The 10,199-nt window shown below is 30.9% G+C and overlaps 1 long non-coding RNA gene across 2 annotated transcripts; it reads right to left on the bottom strand.

The window, feature by feature from the left end:
- Positions 1 to 7,249: 7,249 nt before the first annotated feature.
- LOC140893268 (uncharacterized) lies at positions 7,250 to 9,174 on the bottom strand. Of its 2 annotated transcripts, none has more exons than XR_012153080.1 (4): positions 8,975 to 9,174; positions 8,649 to 8,884; positions 7,993 to 8,067; positions 7,250 to 7,554 (listed from the first exon to the last, which is right to left on the bottom strand). It is a non-coding gene; the product is annotated as an uncharacterized lncRNA (long non-coding RNA). The 2 variants fall into 2 exon arrangements; XR_012153079.1 differs by having other exon boundaries at positions 7,251 to 7,554; positions 7,998 to 8,067.
- Between the last annotated feature and the right edge of the window lie 1,025 nt (positions 9,175 to 10,199).

The raw sequence follows: 10,199 nt of genomic DNA, 5'->3' as shown, positions 1-10,199 counted from the left end.
ATATAACAATATGAAAAAAGACAAAGAAAATGTCATTAATGAATGTAAATTATATTAAACAAAGATTGTTTATACATAGAGTCATAAAAGCCCTTAGCCACAAGTTGGCTAACCGGGCACCCACTCTTTCACAATCTTCCTCTCGTCATCGGTAAAGCCTCTGCTTTCTTCGACATTGCCAACCTATCTTCCTTGTTCCTTCGACGACTCTCTTCTCCAAGAACCGCAGTTAAGACATCGTCAAAATTTAAATTATCCGAAAGAACATTGTTGGTAAAATTGATGATGAGCTGATCGTATGAATCTGGTAGACTCTGAAGTAGAAGCTTCGCACGTTCTTTTTCCTCTATTTTATGCCTCATAGATGTGAGCCGGGAAAATAGAGTATTCAGTGTATTGATATGGTCGTTCATCGATGAGGATTCCGCCATCCGAAGAGTATAAAGCTTTCTCTTTAGGAAAATTTTGTTATGTAGTGACTTGACCTCGTACAATTTTGTCAGAGTATCTCAAATAACTTTTGCGCTTTTTATTTCAGAGATACTTGACAAAACTTCATCCGCTATAACCAAGTGAAAATTGGCAACAGCATTATGATTCATCTCGTTCCACTTTTGAACGTCCGTGACATCCGCCGGTCTATCTTCAATAGCTGCCAAGCAACGTTCTTTTGTTAGAATTGCTTGCACCTTCAATTTCCACAGCAAAAAATTGCTCCCGTTGAACTTTTCCATCTCGTATTTTGCCGATATCTTAACTACAAGAATCTTGCCTTATAAAATCTTCAAAAAATCTTTTCTAATGTGGAAGATCAGTCACAGCTGCAACCACAGAGCATACTCATAATTTTAAGAAATTTTATGCCAAGGCTCTGATACCACTTGTTGGTCCCAGGTGAGGCATCACGAGATAGAAACTATGAAAATTGAAGAATAAATAGACACCAAGATTTACGTGGAAAACCCCCAATAATTATTAGGATAAAAACCACGGGCATGACCAAAAGATTCCACTATAATATTTGAAGAATTGCAACCTCTCTCTGTGTTTCCAAAGAGACACTCACTCTCTTAATACAGGAGAAAATCTATCTCACAAATATATATAAAAATAATTAAGGAGAGAAGATCACTCAAGATCAGAAGGAAGAAACTTGAGATGGGATACTGGTAAATGCTAAGAATGCATCTATTTATAGATGCAAATCATCGTCTCAACCCTCGATGTGAACATGCAAAGCAAATTCACAATTGAATTTGTTTTGCATGCATTTAATGCATTCATCATTCAACGGGCCACCAAAGAAGATTTTTCTCCCGACATTTGCCGACGCCCCCTTATAAACAAACTGCAATTTGTTTTCGATCGACGCAGATAAATTAATAAAGAATCTATAATATGAGTAATGAACTAATGATCAATTCAAAAGATAGGGTTCCGAGAAATATTTTTAAATCTAGTTGTAAATATTCATGAAAAAGTATTATTTTTTATGTCAAAAATATTACTTTTGTTGTAAATATGAATATAATTAACTCGTTTCAAGGATAAAGATTCGTTAAACCGTATAAAAAAATTACTCTTATTTTTAACTCTAATTTGTGTGATCTGAAATAAACGCTGAATAAAGCAAGAACATGATGTTTTATCATTCGTATGAAATTACTGTATGTTATGTTTTAGTTTGAACTGGTCAAACGCACTACGTACCTTGAAAAACTGAACTCCCAAATTTCTTAATTCAGGATTTCCTCCTCCTTCTCACATGTAAGATCTTGTTACTGTATATAGAAGTCACACAATGACATTTTTTCATGTTCTCGTAGCATTAATTGACACATTTATTGACAAATATCATCAAAATAAATTATGTACCTTTCAGTTGGCAAGTCAGTATGTAATTTATGTTTATGAAATATTAGAAAAAATGCATTTGATACATATGAATTGTTTTAATAATGAAAAGTATATATTGATATACAAAGTATTGATAAGTTGATGCATAAATTACTGTAAATTATTTAATTGATAGTTGTTAACTTTCATATATGTACTTTTTAGTTGGCGAGTTATTGTGTTTATGAAGTATTAGGAGAAAAAATTGCCTTTGATACATATGAATTGGTTTAATAATAAAAAGTATTTTGATACACGCAATTATTGATAAATTGATACATAAATTATTATAAATGACTTAATTGATACGTGATCCAAATAAAAAGTTAATTGATCTGTGTGATTCTGACAATCGAAAGTTTCTGCGCTTTATATAAAAATCTCTTGTAAATTTCGTGTTTGTTCGACTCATACTCTAGTTTAAATACAAAAATATTTATTGTAATATATTTGGGGAAATTTTTTTTCATTAACTTGTCTATTTTTTGGTGTTGGGTTTTTGGAACACAAGCAATCTTGATTTTGATGATAACAAAACTTTTTATTGTGTTTCTAACATATTTACTATAGTGTGAAGTTGTCAACTCAAGATGGAAGCCAAAACTCGAAATTAGCTAAACTGAATTTCTGGCAAGCTTCAGTGTTTCAATGATATCTTACATCTCAGTGATCCAAATTATTAGCTGCCAAAGAAACTACAAAGAAAACTCAATTTGGAACATATTGTATCTCACGTCAGTTGAGCAAAAACGGATGTTATCTTGGCCAAACTGACGTCGCAATACTAAACTGAATCAGATCAGTTTAGCAGCAAACACACCATCAGTTTACCTCAAGCAGTTCTGGTAATTTGGCCATATCTTGCAGCTCAAATATTCGAATGGAACGATTCACCATGCGTTGGAAAGATAAGATAATGATCTACAAATCATAATCATAAATTGAAGACTGAATCGGATCCTAAGTAGATTCTAAACGGAGTTGAAGTTACTGGTGCAAAAGTGAAATTCTGCAGAGCAGAATTTCTGCAATAGTCTGGTTTATTAAGCATAACTTTCGCATATGAACTCCGCATTGAGTGATTCTTGATTCAGTGGAAAGCTAAGAATAAGGGCTACAATTTTTATGTTTATCACTTTGCCCAGAAATTAACGGATCAAGAGATATAGCACTAAACTACTCGCATGCACTCAATCGATTCTGTGCTAAACTGATTTTGAGCAGCTCTGGTATTTTGACAATAACTTTTGCATATAAACTCCGAATGGATTGATTCTGGTGGCGTTGGAAATCCAAGATCAAGGGCTACAACTTTTGTATTAATCACTTTGCCCAAAAAGCAACGAATCAAGAGATACAGAGCTAGACTGATCACATGTCTCGGAAATTGCTAAACTACTACCTAAACTGAAGTTGACCAAGAGTAGTTTACCCACCCAAACTGAAGATCGCTCAACTGCTACAGTGCTGAAACTGCTACAGTATCAGTTTCGCACCAAATTTAGTTTACCAAGATCAGTTTAGTGAAATTCAGTTTAGCTCCAGAAAAGGTACAAAAATAATACAAAAGTATTTTAACGGCTCTATTTTTGTGTCTAACGGCTATATCACTCTTGGAGCCTATAAATACAACATCTTGGAGTTCAAACATAAGCTATTGAAGGAGATTAAAAGTATGGGCAGTCTACTTGAAGAAATCAGCTAGTTGAGAGCAAAGCCCAAGGTGTGAAGAACCCATCAAAATTCTTGAGCGTGAAAAGTCAAGTTCTTCACACCCAACTCACTCACATATAAAAGAGAGATGTATTTCATAGATTAGTTGAGTGAGAGTCTTTACACAAAGACGTTAAATATTGTGCTTGCAGTCTTGACATAAAGACGTAAAACTATATGCGGATTGTGAGGTTGCGGCCTACAATCGAGTGGTGGCTAGGAGTTCTAAGATAGGCAATGGTAAGTCCTAGTCTTGGATTGGGTTTGTACAAATGGCTTGTATAAATCAAAGTCTTCTAGTGGATCCTTCCGAGGAGGAAGAAGGGGTGACGTAGGAGTTGTTGAAATCTCCGAACATCCATAAACAAATCCGAGTCTCTTAATTTCTTGCATTTATTCATTGCTACTGTTTTAGATTGCATTGTTGAAGCATTTTATGTGTTTGATAAAATGCTTCAACTAAACTATTTTCATCTATCAACTTGCATCCTTTTAAAATGATTTACAAAATGATAAATTAGTTTCTACGAAGGATTATTTCGAGTGTCTTCCGCTTGGTTTGAAAACCAAACTCGATTTAATTTATCGGTGCTAAATATTTTAAGAACCGAGCTATTGTAGCTCAAGAAATCTTTTAAAGTGTGTATTCACCCTCCTCTACACACCGTGTTCGATCCTATCATTTGGTTTAGTTTCATTCACTTTTCAGAGTTTGGTTTTGATAAACTAACTTTTAATTTTCGGTGATTTTGGTCCAATTTGTGACGTGACATCTTGACAAATCATCATTTTCTGATGCCACTTGACCAATTTTTGATATTACGTCAATATTTTCCAATGTCACGTTAGCGGTTGGACAAAAATAACCAAAATCTATAAGTTAGTGTATAAAAACAAAACTTTGACAAGTTATATTATCGGTCCAAAACCAAAAATTCGACGTGTTAATGGACAGAAAAAACTATTTTTCCTTAAATTTATATCAAAATATCAGAATATATTTTAGTCGTGTATATGATTAATTTATTTATTTGAATTTTATTGATAGATAAAAAATCATTTCATTATATATATATATAATTTTGAAATGTGTTGTAATTGAACAATATATAATTTGTGAATTAATAATTATGACAGTTTTACATAGAGTACGATATTTATTTATTATATTGTAATTTTAATCGCATAAAATAATCTTAAAAAATAAAACATGTATATAACTGAACTTAATAAACAAAATTAGACTCAAAAACAATTTAGATTAGGATTAAAAGTGATTTTTTAATTGGATCATGTACCAAAATATTTTTTAATTATTTTTTTAAATAATTTGTTGGATACTCATTATTGTTAATTAAGCATACTAAGTAGTATTCGAAATTGCTTCTAATAAACGTTTGTGAAGAAAAAAATTTAAAAGAGCTTCCTAAAAATAATTTTCAACACTACCTAAATCAAATTCATATTAAGTAATTATGTCATTTGGAAAATATAATTTTATAACTCGAAAAAAATAGTTTCTTTAGTGAATATGCAAAATATATGTGTGTGTGCGCGTAGGTATACCACACGATCTTGTAAGCATGAGATAAAATCGTAAATTTCATCTTATTAAATCTCACGTGACATTAACTCAATCCGTTGAAAAATTATAATTTAATGTTGATCGATTGTAAATTCCATTTTGGTGACGTCAATAATCAAATTATTATTCCCACTTCTTGATTACATAAGGTGGTGTCGTAATACATGATGACGTCAAAATGCAATCAAACGATTAATAGTTGAATTAATCACGTTTTAATTAATATTCGTATTTATATTTATCTATTATATATTACTATTATTATGAGGGTCTCTTAAGGGTCTCTTGCAATGCCAAAATATTAAAATATATTTAAAAAACACACACACACGCACTAATACTGCTTCTCTCCACTATTTTCATTTCATTTCATTTTTTTTCTATTTAATTATTTCTATTTAATATATAATACAATCATTTTATTTATCTATTTTCAAATTCCAAATTATTTGAAAAAAACTAATGAAATAGGAAATACATGATAGAAAAGATGGTGTTTTAACTACTTAGGATGAGTAACATTCTTAAAAAAATTTATTTTTATTGTTATAAATTTATTAAATTTTTTTATTGAAATTAAATATAAAAAAAAATTTCATTACACACACCGTGTGTGTAAATATGCTAGTATTTATATATGTATTTATTGCGGCTGGACTTCTAGTCCACCCGTTTACACATTAAATCGTTTGTTATGTGCTTTTTGACTAATTAAAGTAAATTGTTGCCCATCGACAAACCATAATGTTGGGATTGCTTTATAAATTGAAATTCACACGCTAGTTCTCTGAAAATTACAAACGAGAAGAAAAATTATTCTTTGACGTGCCATTTCACGCGTAGAATGAATAATATTGGACCCAAAAATGTCGTCACATTTAAACAAAATGAGTATTGAGTACATCATGTTTATTTATTTATAAACGAACTACAGCTGTGGCTCGTGAAACACATATCATCAATAAGAAAACAAGGTTTCAAAGATGGATCATCTTTCCCTTTTTACAGAAGTTATTCTTTGAAATGGGAAAAATTTCACCACAAAAATCCGTTTTTGAATGCTTCATCCGACCATCCCGTCCTTATTTTGAGACAAAAACGTCCCATTTATGATTTTGGAGACGTATTATAAATACTAGCAACCGTGGCACACGCGTTGCGTGTGTAACAAAAAAAATGTGAAAAACACGTTTGTGTATAACTTAACACATTTTTCCAAAATAAATTTAATTTAATACAGTAAAATAAGATAATTAAAATATTATCTAGCCAATTTGCGTGTGTAACTTAATATATTGATATCGTGTGTTGCAAACTTGCATATATATAATCTATTTTTATTTTTAAGTCTATATGTTTTTTTAAAAATATATATACAAAATGAATGAAAATTTAATTTAGTGATCTGGTTTATAAAAATTATGAAACACTTGTTCTATAAAGTACAATTTTTTCTATCGGAAAGAAAATATGAAATCACATGCAAGTATTTTATCATCACATCACTTGAAAAAGATAGCCGAAAATTTATGTAGAGAACATTACATTAATAATAACTAGCAACCGTGGCACACGCGTTGCGTGTGTAACAAAAAAATGTGAAAAACACGTTCGTGTATAACTTAACACATGTTTCCAAAATAAATTTAATTTAATACAGTAAAATAAGATAATTAAAATATTATCTAGCCAATTTGCGTGTGTAGTTATAATATATTGATATCGTGTGTTGCAAACTTGCATATGTATAATCTATTTTTATTTTTAAGTCTATATGTTTTTTTAAAAATATATATACAAAATGAATGAAAATTTAATTTAGTGATCTGGTTTATAAAAATTATGAAACACTTGTTCTATAAAGTACAATTTTTTCTATCGGGAAGAAAATATGAAATCACATGCAAGTATTTTATCATCACATCACTTGAAAAAGATAGCCGAAAATTTATGTAGAGAACATTACATTAATAATAATAATAATAAAATGTAATGACAATTCATTTACAGGTTTCTACAATTTGACTGGTGACTAAAAATTTAAAGACTAAATATGAAGAAATGGAACATTCCCATGAATCCATGAATAAGAAAACAAAAAAAAAAACAGTCAAATATCATACGAAAACTAAATTGATAAACTATGAACCTAGACTATGAGCAATGGAATATTGTTTTAAGAGATGTCATTTGAATAATTTATGCTTGATTACAATTTACGGTAACCTCTTACTCACACAAAATCTTAAATTAACAATAAAAACATAGCAATTGGAAATTGAATCAAGTAAGAGAGTAAAATAAAATAAGTAAACCTTGAGATTTGGTGAGGGTGGATTTGAGGTTCATCTTGTAATAATCTGCAAGAAATTATAAGAAAAATCAATACACATATTGCTTGCTATGCAGACCGAAGAGAGAAAACATATAAACGACCGAGGTAAAAATTGATTTACATATTCCAACATAAAAAAACACAATAGATTTGCATGCATATGAACCACATATTCATTTATTGCACGTGATTTATTAAATAACCCGATGATATATAATAATACGAATTATTTCAAAAAAATGGAAATACAAATTACCGTAGGGCTCTTTAATCTTTGTATTGAATCTATTAAGAAATAAGAAGGATAACCAAAACTAACCAATATGTATATGGATTTAAACTAAAAATTGAATACCAAAAAAATAAGCAAAGACCAAAGATAAACATATGTTTAATGTGCATTGGCCTATCCTAGGAATGGGAACACGTTTCATCCATGGAGTCTCGGAGCATGGGAGAATACCTGACCTCCAATCCTGTTCTCAGTCTCTCGGCCTCATTATTTTATGCAGTTCTATATCCTATCCTCTTTTGGTATCTACACACAAAAAAAAAAGAAAAAGAAAAAAAATCAAAATGAAGCCAATTAAACACATGGAAAATTGCATATAGATCGACTTAATTTATTTCTAGCAATAAGAAAATTCACTCGAATTCCAACACTCATAGACGAAAATTACTACAAAACAGAAAATATGTACTTCAAAATTTAGAAACACACCGAGAGAGTAAAAAAAATTGAACTTTTTGAAAATTGTCTCCACATACTCTTTTTTCTTTCTCTCCCCTTCCATGATTGCTTGTTTTTATCCTTCAGTTTTTCCCCTGCTGCACTTGTGAACAGAAAAGATATTTTGGTTCAAACAGAGTTTATTAAATAAGTTATCACCTCAGATTACCAATTGATACCCGAGCAAGTTTGGTCACGTGAAGTGGACGAAAGCTAGATATTATCCGACATGCTAACCAACCAAAAACTACGTTTGCAAAATGGTGTTAATTCTCTGTTTATACAGAACATTAACTAAGCTCCCAAACAAAGAAAAACCCATAAATAATCGACACAGATTGATTACTAAAAAGTGTGAGAAGTAAGCACGTCATATTAACAATTGATACCTGAGGAAGTTCGGTCACGTCGACGGGACGAAAGCTAGATGTTCTCCGACATGCTAACCAAACTAAAACGACGTTTGAGAGAATTTAAAATGTGGGGTATTGGCTCAAGTATTCAAGCAAAAGGGATAAGGGGCAGAAAGTGATACGAAATTTATCTCTGGCAATTCGTCGAGCAGGTAGCGTTCTTCATCCAAATAAACATTTGCTTGATGTGCAGAAACGGTTTAGAAAACCAACTGAAATAAAAAGCAGGGAGGTAAGGAAAATAGAAACTGAACACAAATCCTAGGATCAAACAACAAACATATTATCAGAGAAAACAATACATGAAGTTGACCACATGCGTAATGTTTTTTCGGAGCAGAAGAAGCAACAGCCACCATGCTTGCTTTGCGAGCTTTCTGTTTCAAAGAATATGATTCTGTTCGATTTTGCGGGCGTTCGATTTTAGAGAAACGATGTTTTGACGTGGGAAGATGAGAAGAAGAGAAGAACAACGTGGGATGAATTCAAAATTAAAATGGGTGTAGGGGTATTTTGGGATAATGATAAAACAGACCAAGACATCACGGTTTTTATAAGGGGCTTAGACTTAATAAATAGTAAAAGATATGCTTTTAATTTAATCAGGTGAAGCTGGTTTCAAATTCAAATTAATTATGTGTTTGATTTTGTTTCAAATCTGACATTATTCACTCTCAAATCACATGTCAAATAAAAATTGAGAAAATTGATTTAAATACCCAAACTCAAATTCAAATTTTTATTCAATATCCGTTAGGAAAAAAAAGCGTTTGTACTTCTTGATCCACAAAAAAATATTTGTTGAAGAATTTTGAAAATTTAGAAAGGATTTAATGATGAACTCCAAGACACGTTTTAAACGCTATCTTTTAAGAGATGTTTTTAAGATCTCTCTCAGGATACAATGGAGATAATAAACTAATTCAAGACTTTTGAATCTAATGATGCACCTCTATTTATAGAGAATGAAAAGACGTATCTGAACGGGTGTGACTCTTAGTCAAACAATGCATCCATTCATGAACCAAAACATCCACTCGCGAACAGTCGTGATGTTTTCGAAGAGCTTATCGACCTGACCAGGCAGGCCGATCCCTGTAATTTTCGCAGCGGAAATCTTTATTCGTCATCGGCAACAAAATTTCTGAAAATATTCTAACAATATTTATACACTCTCGGGACCCACATATTTTTTCACGAGTGAAAATCGGTACAAAATATTAAAAATATGATAATAATATATGATATTTGTGTACTAACTAGTTTATATCTGTTATAAAAGATAAAATTTTGGGTACAAAATCTGAACGATTTTATTTATATCAACACTTCCAGTACATTTTTATACTAATAATAATATATTAGTTCCAGATCTAAAATAAATAATACTCCAATACCATATATTAGTACCATGTTTCCAATGTTTTGGATCGTTGTTCATTCAAAAAAAAGACAAATATGTAACTAATACCAAAATTTGTGTGAATATTTGAGTACTCAAAAGTCATATATTGATACCAAATTTGA

This window comes from Henckelia pumila, chromosome 3, assembly GCF_033568475.1.
Source record: "Henckelia pumila isolate YLH828 chromosome 3, ASM3356847v2, whole genome shotgun sequence".
Taxonomy (NCBI): Eukaryota; Viridiplantae; Streptophyta; class Magnoliopsida; order Lamiales; family Gesneriaceae; genus Henckelia; species Henckelia pumila.
The sequence above is the reverse complement of the archived record's forward strand: the minus strand, read 5'-3'. Positions and strand labels throughout refer to the sequence as shown.